The sequence below is a fragment of the Leptodactylus fuscus genome, chromosome 7 (assembly GCF_031893055.1).
Source record: "Leptodactylus fuscus isolate aLepFus1 chromosome 7, aLepFus1.hap2, whole genome shotgun sequence".
Taxonomy (NCBI): Eukaryota; Metazoa; Chordata; class Amphibia; order Anura; family Leptodactylidae; genus Leptodactylus; species Leptodactylus fuscus.
The window spans coordinates 66,771,423-66,783,655 of record NC_134271.1 but is presented as its reverse complement, the minus strand read 5'-3'; positions in this window follow the sequence as shown (position 1 = coordinate 66,783,655).

The following is a 12,233-nucleotide window of genomic DNA, read 5'->3' as shown; positions in this document are numbered from 1 at the left end:
TTTTTGTGGAACAATCGGTTCTTTTTATTGGTACCAATCTGGGGTAAATGCAACTTTTTCCTTAAGTTTCCTTTTTTAAATAGGAAAAACCTTTGCTACTTTGCCCCAAGAAGGGACTAGATACTGAGATCTTCTGATTACTCTTATAATACTGTTGACGGCCAAACTATCATGCATCTTCCAAGATCTAATAGGTTACTGTGCAACGCATCAGCGCCCTGTGATCTTATTGAGGTGGTGCTGATGTACAGGAGCAGATTAAAGCAGTTCCTTAGATGCGCTGCTCACTATTACTGCAGCATCTAAGGGATTAAATGCCAAAGCTGTGATATACAGCTGACACCTTGCTCAGATGGCATGGACTCTGCTCCCGAGTATGTCAAGCTGTGGGATGACCTGTCTGAACATGTGTAATATTATTAAGTCAAATGTCTGTAAGTAGTTCATCTTAATAGGATTGATAGAGGCTAGAGATGAGCGAACAGTAAAATGTTCGAGGTTCGATATTCATTTCGAGTAGTCCCTCAATATTCGACTACTCGAATCGAAAATCGAACCCTATTATAGTCTATGGGGGGAAAATGCTCGAACATTCGATCAAATTATACTTACCAAGTCCACGAGTGACGGTCGGGCTGGATCCTCCGAGAAGTCTTCTCTGTGCAATGTCCCCGCGGCATCTTCTGGCTCTGAATTCACTCTGCCAGGCATCGGGCCTGGGCAGAGCCGACTGCGCATGCCCGCACTACAAGCGGACATGCGCAGTCGGCTCAGCCCAGGCCCGATGCCTGGCAGAGTGAATTCAGAGCCAGAAGACGCCTCGGGGAAGCTGCACGGAGAAGACTTCTAAAGGTAGGAGAAGAACAAGCGTTGATTGGCCGACTGTATAGCATTTGGCCAATCAATGTTGGTTCTGCATCGAACTTTTACATTCGAATAGCGAGTGGTACTCGATCAAGTACGAGTATTTCGAATACCGTAGTATTCGATCGAATAACTACTCGATCAAGTACTACTCGCTCATCTCTAATAGAGGCCTACACAAGGATTTCTTCAAGCACCATTAAAGGTTGACATTTGTGTCAGTGTCTCCACCGCGGAAATCGGCAGAGCGAAAAGTCCTGGACAAAGGACTCTTTTCTCTGCTGGTTTCAGTATAAAAATGGCAGAAACCTGATGGGCACCCAGCAGACCCCATTATAGTCTATGGGGTCCGCTGTTTAGTGGTCCAGCTCTCCATCTTTTTTGTCCCCCGGTGGACCCAAACGATGGAGAGCCCAGCATAGAATTTAGAACAACATAGAACACCTGCAGAAATAGAAACCTGAGTTACGATCTTTGTTCAAGCTACCATGGCAATCGAGTGCCACATGCCAGGAGGATTTGATAAAAATGCCTGAAGCCTGGAAAAGCTGAGTAAAAAGAACAACCCTTGTGGGAGCTTCTATGGTTAGCATATTAGTTGTCACCCAACTTTTCCAGATACAGATATACGTATATATCAGCAGATCAGCCATTTGTATCCCAGATCACCTCTGAGATTTGGACGTAGCACAAGGTTCCAGCAGCAGGTTTTATTAAGTACACATGACTTTAAACAGAATCATCCACTTGCACCTATAATGTTTTATAGGCTCCATAAAAACAGTAGTCGGATCCTCGTCCAGGACGTTAGAATTTATTGGCTTCAGTAATTGGATTCACTTCTTAAAAATTTGGCATATCATTGGAAGAGCATGGGCCTAAATATTGCAAGACACTAAGATAATAATTTAATAAATGTCATTTTAGGTGATTTAGTAAGGGGGCAATGGTTAGGTGAGTTAGGAGAAGAGTCATGTGGCCCTCAGAGGAGCCGTTTGGGGTTTTAATATAAAAAAACGGAGTAAGACATTGCACTGATAAAAGGTGCTAAATCTTGGTCACTGGGCTATGCAATGCATTAAGGATGAGCTGGAAGGTGGTTTTGTGTGTCTCTTGGGGGCTTCTCGATCCTGTCTCTAAACTTTGCAAGATTTGCAGCCATCTATCTGTTGGGAACATTGAATGTCAAAGGACTTTATGTGCATATCATCTTAAGACAAGGAGGTGGTTAAAGATTATTAAGGAGAATTAAAGGGAAGTTGACTGAATAGGAAATCATTACTATCAGATGTTAACATGGAGGATAGGAGGAAAGTAAAATAGAAAGTACCACCTCCAGGGTCCTTCCAAAGCTGGTTCCTTCCATGCTAGCTGCTTAGTAGTTTGCAAGTTGTAGACTTCTAGCTGTTGGAAAACCACCTCCATCATTACTCCCTGATGCCACCACATGAAGGAATATGCAACAAAAATCTAATTTTATAGTGCATTACATAATCCTTTATTGACCTACAACCAAAATCTGTACCTGTACAGTCACTTATAGAAAGCAAATAACTCCTTTAAGTGTTAGGTTAAACTTTGCTAAATCTGTAGTTCATCTACAACTGAAAACTGGCATAGACGTGGTTCATCTTTGGCACAAGCCCCATATTTGCACTAAAAAAAAAAAACACTTAATCATTTTCCCAACTCTAGTGCCACTTTTATGAGTAGGGTTGGGATCAAGGTGGGGGTTATGGGGTTTGGAAGGCTGAGAGCCCAAATGAAGAAAAAAAAAAAACTGAGCTGGGAAGGGGTTAAGAACTACATGCATTTTTTTAATTGCAGTAATGAGTAGCACATTTTACTATGCTGATAAACTATAGGCTTTCAAGCTAATGCCATTTAAGGTGTCGTACATAGTAACATATGCCTGCATTACTGCAATTCCATACTATATACAGTTCTTAGAGGGAGTCTTCTCCATTCCTCCAAGCATGTTCAGCTGTCACCACCATGAGAGCACATTACAGGGATAAACAGCATACCTTTGTTATGTATGTACTGTTTGCTTGAGGGGGTGGTAGTGTCCCTTTAAGGGTGATGACACACAGAATACTGAACACAGTTGTAACTACAGTCAGTTCTGGGGCCACAGGGGCTGTCACTCAGAAATGAGTGAAGTTATAACTGCATTCGGTATATTGTGTGTCCCACCCTAAGAGTTGGTTCCCACTAGCTATTGTATTCCATCCGCAAGGAGTCCGCATGGAGACCCCCCGGATGGAATACCAACGCTAGTGCAAGCACTGTGCAGTTAAGCACACAGACCCCATAGACTTTAATGGGCTCCGTGTGCTCGCCGCGCACTGCCTGCACAATTAATTTGTGCGGGCAGTGCGCGGCAAGCACATGGAGCCCATTATAGTCTATGGGCTCCATGTGCTTTGCAAGCACATCGCTTGCAATTGTGATTGCATTCTGTCCGGGGGGGGGTCTCCATGCGGACTCCTTGCAGACGGAATACAAGCGCTAGTGTGAACCAACCCTAAGATGCATTGGTTGAAAAAAGAAACAGAACTGTGCCATGTGAACCCAACTTGGGGGAGCTTTGTAGAAACGAATGGCCACTGACCTCAATGGACGGAAGCAATGATCAAGAACTGGAGACATCTGAATATCCACAATGAGTGTTGATCATTTCTATTCAATTGTGTTTCCTTTTCATTTCCATGTGCAGACAATAGGAATCATTCCCAGGTGTTTTTGCTGTATTCTAATACTTGCCTCTAGAGGGAGCCAGAATACCCGTGGAGCAGAGCAAACAGCAGAACAGCTGTGTCTAGGACAAGACTCAGAACCGCAAATATAACAATGTTGTTTCTTCTTGACTTATCACATGTAGTCTTTTGGTGTGGACTGTGATAGATTGCTGAGACTTGTAGTTTCACCACGGCTGGAGTGCTTTCTGAGGCCAATGATGGAATGAAGAATTATGTGAACATCTGGAAGTTGTGAAATCTAATAATTACGCTTTATTACCTTTACAAATCACACATTTGAGTCAGCCATGTGATGCTAATTGCTCATTTGTAGCCATATAAAAAGTGCAGGAGGCCAATTAGGACCTGCTGAGACGAATTTACTGCATGCAGGTTCACCTAGGACGGAGGTTTCCAGCCAGTAGCTCTCCAGCTGCTGTAAAACTACAACTTCCAGCATGCCCTGACAGTTGGCGACTATCGGGACATGATGGGAGTTGTGATTTTTCACCAGATGAAAAACTACAAGACCACCGGCCTTAGGTGATAATTAACAAACATCTGCCAAAAAAATGAATTCACAGTGCCTATTATGGTTATCATCCTACTTCCCAAGGACCCTGAAAGGCAAATACTCTAGAATTATTATGCAGTTACAGTACATCACCCTGCGCTTACTCTCTATTGCTCTGTTATTATATTCATGCACCAGGAGACCCTGGATGAACACAGGTGAGTCTCATGCAGAAAGAAGCACGGTAACACATGGCATTGTCTGAATTCTGGATAGAATCTATAAGGCTAAAAACATGTTGTGGATGTCTTGTACAGTGATGTGTCCTTATATAGTTCCCCTCTAATCTGGGCAGGAGCTAGGTGGCCCCAGTTAATATGGACATCAGCTTAACCAGTGTACCGCATGTTATCCCGCAATGCCAAAGATCACGGTAGGCCCTTGTACCTGTACCAGTCAGAATTGTAAGACCCTATAACTCCAACTCAACAAATCCTGCAGCATACATACGGCTCATAACACATCCTACAGGCCAATTGTATGTACTGCACCCTCTCTAAATGTTTATTTTTTCACAGCCACTTTTAACCAAAGCATTTTCCAATAATTACGCCCCCCACCCCCATTCGTTTCTTAAATATTATACATAACCTGCTGAAATCCTTCAAAATGGGCTTCATTGAAGGCTCTGAATAACAGTCAGCCCGGGGAAGAACTCAATATGCTATCTCAATCATTGATCCTTTTTCATATGAGCAAAAGATTTCAGTGTCTATTAAGACTGAGCGATTCACAGAAGCTGCTGCGGTAATTTATCACACCGGTATCCACCTCCTATCATCTTAAGAAGCTGGAGGTGTGTAAGTGCTTTAACTAAACAGTGACAAGTAATTCGGATGCGGCGCCCTCCTTCCTTCTGCTGCACCATCTGTTAGCTTACACACACATCTTTTTGACAAATGATTTTTGTCAGCTGCAAATTTGAAGTTTTCAAGCCAGCCGCCCATCTCAGCTGTATCAAAGTAGGGAGGAAATCGCCTTATTTTCTGCAATGCAACAAAAAAAAAAAAAAAAGGGAAAAAAACTCATTAAAATCAGATTGTGCAAGCGGGTAATCAGTAATCTTGGCCAGCGTAACATTGCTTAATAGCCACAAATTGTAGCTGATGTCATTTCAGGGATCTCCATACTATAAAGTGACTTGTGTTCACCTGGGTGAATTAATACTTCGGCATACTAATACATCTGTTTCTATATTGTGTTATATATTGTATTTGAATATTTGTCTCTCCACTGAAAAAACACCAAGTTAATCTTTTTTTTTTATTTCCTCCGCTCTCATTTATGTGCCCCTGTAGATACATCGCTGTGAGCAGCAAGGAGTGTAGTGTTACAATTCTACAAGTCTGCAAAACAGCAAAATGTCTCTGGGCACAATTGGCAGCATTAATGAGCTGGTGGGATTGCTATGGTAGGCTGCCATCTGGTGGCCAAAGCTGGTAATTCACTGCAGAAAACCTGATGCTTGGACTTTTTTATATTCGCCGCAATAACACAGATTTGTAAACACAGAAGAGAATCAAAGGATCAATGAAGGGAGCAGACGGTAGTAATAGGATACAAGATATTGTGTGGTGAGTTATCAAGGGATAGGGGAGGGATAGGGGAGGGATAGGGGATTGGCATTAGAGATGGGTGAATTGGTTTGTACTGAGGCGGGTTCTATTAGTTATAAGAAAAACTAATGGAGAATCATATAGGGCAAAAGAAAATGGTTGGTATAGTATGTTATAGGGGCTCTTCAGTATAATAGGTGTATACCCAGGAGAGATGAAAAAAAAGCAAACAAAAAAACATTCATACTCACCTTCCCGTACCTCTTTTGGGCCTCCTCGTGGTGTTTGGCAAACTTGTAAGACGTCATTGGTCCGAGGTCACTGCTGGATCCTATGATTTGGGCCACCCGTGGTCACAAGGACCAATATGGTCACCTGTAGGGTGTTTCCAAAATCAGGGAACATAGCATGATAACAAGAGCTGACATTTCACAGTGCAACGAGCTGGGCATGACATATCGGCCATTGAAGTTGAATGTATCTGGGAAAATTTCAATTTTCATTTTTTACCATCCACTGCACATCTCTTTTTGGAAACCATTTTGGTTCAAAATGCTCACTTGATAAAGTGTTTGAGGGGTGTCGTTTCCAAAATGGGGTTACTTTGGAGGGTTTCCATTGTATTGGTGCTTTAGAGGCTCTGCAAATGCGACATGGCACGTGAAATTTAATCCAGCAAAATCTTCTCTCCAAAAGCCAAATAGCGCTCTTTCCATTCTGAGGCCCACTATGTACCCATACAATATTTTACAACCATATATGGGTTATTGCTGTGTTCAGGAAAGTTAGCTACACATGCAGAGGTATCTCCATTCATGTCTGAAACATTTTGGCTACTGTTTTGGAATGCCCATAGAAATGAAGGGAGATACATGCACAGCCATCTCATCATTTTAAACAGCCAAGAGATAGGGGGTCAAGGGATCCCTGTTCTAGAGATGTATGAAGGTCCCAAAGTTGACAACCTCATCTTTTGCATATTTATAGCATATCATGCGGGTATGCCATCGATGTATAAGATGGCAGTACTCCTGTGAAGTAACTCCCCTGCAGTCCAGCGTTGCCATTATCGCCATAGACTTTCCCATTAATTACTGCAGCATTTTACTCATTTATCAATACAACAACTTCACTAATTGAACATTAGTGAAATCATTTACTGAATCTGTAGAAGATGAGATTTATGATCGTACCTTCTGGCCAGGGAGTGACGTACACTATACCAGTCAAGAGAAGAATATTTCTACGTAACAAAGACCTCAGACTTTTACTTCTTAATAGACACTTCTAAACATAACACTGGTGAAGTGAACACCTGAATTACAAGCACTAGTAGGGAAAGGTGGTGTCCCCCATAAACAAACAATTACAATTTAACTTTTATTAGGATCTTTAAAAACTTGTGTCCCTCAAAAACATCAGCCACACTGACAATACTATGTGACCCCTCCAGTAGATATGATTGGGGAAACAACAAATAAATATTAAGGAATCAATATCCTCATGCAGTGCGGTCCACTTATATCATCATCTAAATCTCAAAGGGTGGGGTGGAATTCACTCTGGTGTATGTTTAAATCTCCCCATACAATATATCACACCCATAGATAACAAAAGTGGCCCACTGGGAAGTATTAAGGGCCACGTAGTCGCTTTACAGTGGCAGAATCAACAATGCCTGACCTCCCTGTCCCATCAATAAGTCTGGATAGACTGGACAATTATTTCTAGTGAGGCCATATATAAAATACATCTTTCCTAAGCTATTCATACATTCCCTGTATTAAATCCATTGGCCCTTAAAGGATCCAAAGCCTAATAAGGTTGTATTGGGTCTTCATGTTCTTCGCTGACCAAAGTAATTACCAGAAGGACCAAAAACTTGAGGGTTAGGGATTAGAGATGAGCGAACACTGTTCGGATCAGCCAATCCGAACAGCATGCTCCCATAGAAATGAATGGAAGCACCTGGCACGCAGACTTTGCCGGCGGCCGGCCGCTTAACCTCCCGCGTGCCGGCCGCTGCCATTCATTTCTATGGGAGCGTGCTGTGAGCGTGCTGTTCGGAACGGCTGTTCTAAACAGTGTTCGCTCATCTCTATTAGGGATCTTATGGGTAGGTCCTCTATAGGGTCAAACATACTCTGGGAGAGGGTCATCAGAACTAAAAATTAAGCTTTCATAGTGGAGCAAGAGGTCTACTGGGAAGATTCAGAGGTCTTGCAGCTATTATGAATCTCTTAATCCAGGAGTGCCTAAATTTCTAATCTAAGCTTGCCTGTAGAATGTGTAAATAGAATGTTAGGAAAGGACAAAGCACCTTGTTCTGAGCCAGAAAAATTACAAAAAGCTTGACAGACCCTCAGATAAATGTTCGAAGTCACTGGCTGGCACCATCTTCTCTGAGAGCCCTTTTCTAGCTGAAGTTAGGGAGCGTTCACACTACCGTCGGTGTCTGACAGGTAGTGTCCGCTCAAAATCTGGCACGGACATTATGAGCGGACACTAGCTGTGTCCGTGACACCTGTCATTTATTTCAATGGTGATCGGGTGCGTTCTTTTGCACTCCGTGCCCTTCCTTCACTGCACGCAAGTAAAGATGTCCGACTTTTCAAGCGGACAGAAAAACTCTTCATGTCCGGTTTTTCTGTCCGCTTGAAAAGTCGGACATCTTTACTTGCGGACAGTGAAGGAAGGGCACGGAGTGCAAAAGAACGCACCCGATGCCCATTAAAATAAATGACAGGTGTCACGGACACAGCTAGTGTCCGCTCCTAATGTCCATGACAGATTTTGAGCGGACACTAGGAGCGGACACCGACGGTAGTGTGAACGCCCCCTTAGCCTTCCAAATTCCAGACCATTAGTTGGAAGATCTGAACTCAGATGAAATAGGGGCCTTTACTACAGAAGATCCTGCCTCCAAGGAAAAGGGTCAAGGGGGACCTACAGCTAGCAAAAGAAGGCAGGCCCTCTGACCAGCTGGGGGCTATGATGACAACTACGGCCTTTTCCTGTGACCTTCCTCAGGGGTAGGAAAGTTAATCCTAGTTCCGGACCCTAATGGTGGCAAAACATGTACACCTTCAGTGAGTGATCTAGGGGTTTCAGAGAAAAGAATCTTTGCATTTGCTGGTCAGCCTTTTGTTGATGAAGACATATATGGTTGGGGGGATGTAGAGATCTTGAGGGAAAACATCTCTGTGGAGGCAGCACTCCTCCTTGGCTGATTCAGGATCTACTGAAGATATCTGCTGTATAGTTGTTCATCCCTCTCTGATAGACCGGAGTAAGATTCTAGGTGAAGTTCTGCCCAACTGCAAATTGAGTTTAATAAAGTCAAAATGGTAGGAGACTGTTTCTCCCTGCCTGTTTATGTAAGACACTGTGGTGGTATTGTTGGAATAGATCTTTACATGTTTTTCCACAAATAGCTACCCCCACTGAATTGTAAGCAACTCCTTCAAGTTGATCAACTTCACCTTACTCCTATGGGCTATCTGCCCTGCCAAATCTCCTCCCCTAGATGGGATCCACAACTGCATGGACTGGCATCCTTGATAAGCTTCATAGAAGACTGGACTCACCAAGAGACTCCTGCTTACAGGTTTGCTGGGTTCACCCTTCATAATAGTCACCACCTCCTCACCATGATAGGTGAAAACTGGAATCCAAGGACCTAAGAAAACCATCCCAAAAGGATCTCCTGCTGCAGTGGACGGGACTGGAATTGGACCCATCTGATCATTGAACATCATGATAGATAGAATAATAGACAGGAACTCTTAAGGTCAACTAAACTCTCCCAGAATAGACAGGAACTCCTGTGGGAAAGACTCTTGTCTGCTGGAAGGAAGGACATCTGATGGGAGAGTTTAGTTGACCTTAAAGAAAAAAAAAAAAAGTCCCAACTCTAGAGGGGGATGATTTTTCTACATTTATATTACACCCCACTTCTCCAAAATTGTGCAGAGAACACAATACACAGGCACATTGCATCCAGGAAAGTTAAGGTCAATACACCAAGGTTAATGTGCATGACCTACACATCAAGGCCATGTGTGTTCTGAAGTAAATTGCGCTGACTTGGAATACACAGACTCTTCGTTATTTAACTACACTTTTTCCATATTCCAGGTGACCTATAAAGTTCCCCCTCCAAATACTAACTAAGCTGAGCTGACTTGTTCACAGATTTCCGAGCACTAATCTCCGCTGCTTGTTCAGTGTCTGCAGAGCTTTGTCTGCCGATTTGAAATCAGCCAAGTTGTTAGGGGTGTCTGACAATGGAGGATTATGTAGATAATCTGTTTTCCCATAGTCCAAACAGCAGCACAACGGATGGGGTATTCCTGCCCCTGCGTGCAATTAGGACAGGTGGAATTTTTAATCAATCAAAGAAAACCTCCCCTATAAGGTCAGCTGACCTCCTCCCCCTCGTGTTAGTTATAAAGTATAAGTTTCCGAAAAATATTTCAGAAGCATCAAAAAAATCCAGGGAGGGAGCCTTGTGCTGCTGTTTGGACTATGGGAAAACAGATTATCTACATAATCCTCCATTCCCCATACGTCAAACAGCAGCACAACGGATGGGGAGGTAGCAAGAAAAAACCCCTAGGGCGGGACTTCCTGGCAGATTGATGATAATACTGATCGGCCGAAGGCAACTGCCTCCACGCTAAAGCAATCTAGCCTATAATGCCTTACAAAGGTTAAGTGTGAACTCCAAGTTGCTTCTGAACAAATTTGGTCTAGTGAGACAGAGTGTCTCTCCGCAGAGGATGTGGCAACAGCTCAGGCAGAGTCGGACTCATGATTCCTGTGGCCTCACACGCCAAGCGTCCGTGTCAGAGGTGGGCTTCCTACTGGGGTTTTACCCCCAATAGAAGCACAACCAGATATCTCTGGTAAAAGGCAAGATAATATACTGCTACCATAGGTGGCAGCAGGCAGTAGCTGACAATCAAGTAACAGGCAGGTAGCCACCCAGGTGGCCAGTAGCCAAAGTCAGGTAGACACCATATGCGGAGCATATAGAAATAAAAATCTGCTTCCCACAGACTGAACCACAAAAACTTGCCTTTTTAATGAAATTTGCTTAATATCAAGAATAGACTTGGCGCACATTCAGCTTACCTCACCTGGATATATGCAAGCCGCTGAGAATCCAGTGAGCCCTAAACTCACTGCATTAATAGGCTGTTGTTCACATTAGCTGCGATTTAAGGCAGCGGAGAAACCTAGCCCATCAGCCAAGTGAGAGCACAGAGTCTGCAACAGCAGGCTGGAAGATAGGCACCAATAAATATAACTTAGAGCATACACTATTAAGTGAGCAACAAACAAATATGCACTTATCAAGCAATGATAATACACAGGTATATGTGAACCGCTATACCTAGGTCCACAGCATATGGTCTCCACTTAGGGACCAAATGCACCTTAAAAAAAACTGCAAGACATAAAAAGTTTGGTGGGATCTTACCATAATGGCGGTGAGATGACGTCCACAGCTGAGCAGCACGGGTGAGTGCGCACGGGCGCTGACAAACAACAGACAGAATGCACATAGCAATAGAAATAGTGCTTTAGTTTCTGCACTGGACACAGGAAAGTTGGAGAGGACTCAGCTCAACCTACTGCTGGTAATGAACAAGCTGCAACACAGCTGAGAAATTGTCAGTAACAGGAAAGACAAAGGAAAAGAAAAGAAAAATAAGAAGGCTCTTAGGGCTAGTTCACACGTGAACTGCCCGCGCGGGTTTTGACACAGAGAGACGCGGCGAGCCGCGTCTCTCTCTTGTCAAAACCCGCCCGCCGCGACCATCGCTGTCGCGGCTTAACCCTCTGCTGTCGGCTCAAATGAATGAGCCGACATAGGAGGGAGCTGCCGGGGGCGGAAGCCGCGCGGCTGAGCCTGCGCGGCTTACGCCTGAAGAAAGGACATGTCCTTTCTTTTCTCCGCTAGCAGCAGCTCGCCGCTAGCGGAGAACAGAAGCCCGGCGGTCTCCATAGACCACCATTATAAGGGGAGGTTTTGGACGCGAAATCCGCTGTCAAAAACCTCCCCTTATACTCACGTGTGAACTAGCCCTAAGACACCTTCTTTCAAACCTTACAGCAGGCTAGAAAAGCCTCCTCCACCTGTCCTGTCACACAGGACAGAAAAAAACACGAGGGGGAGGAGGTCTGCTGACCTATTATAGGGGAGGTTTTCTTTGATTGATTAAAAATTCCACCTGTCCTAATTGCACGCAGGGGCAGGAATACCCCATCCGTAGTGCTGCTGTTTGACGTATGGGGAATAAGCTTTGGGTCAGTTTCCAATAGCAGTCTGCAAAACTGTGAATGTGGTTCTGAATTTAACTCTATGAGAAGATTAGAATATTGTCAGATCGGGCCAAATCGATAAAGGATTTAAAATGCACAGCCTAAGGCCAAGTTCACATCTGCGCCAGAGTCTTTACTATAGAAACTACCAGAGAATTCCACAGCACA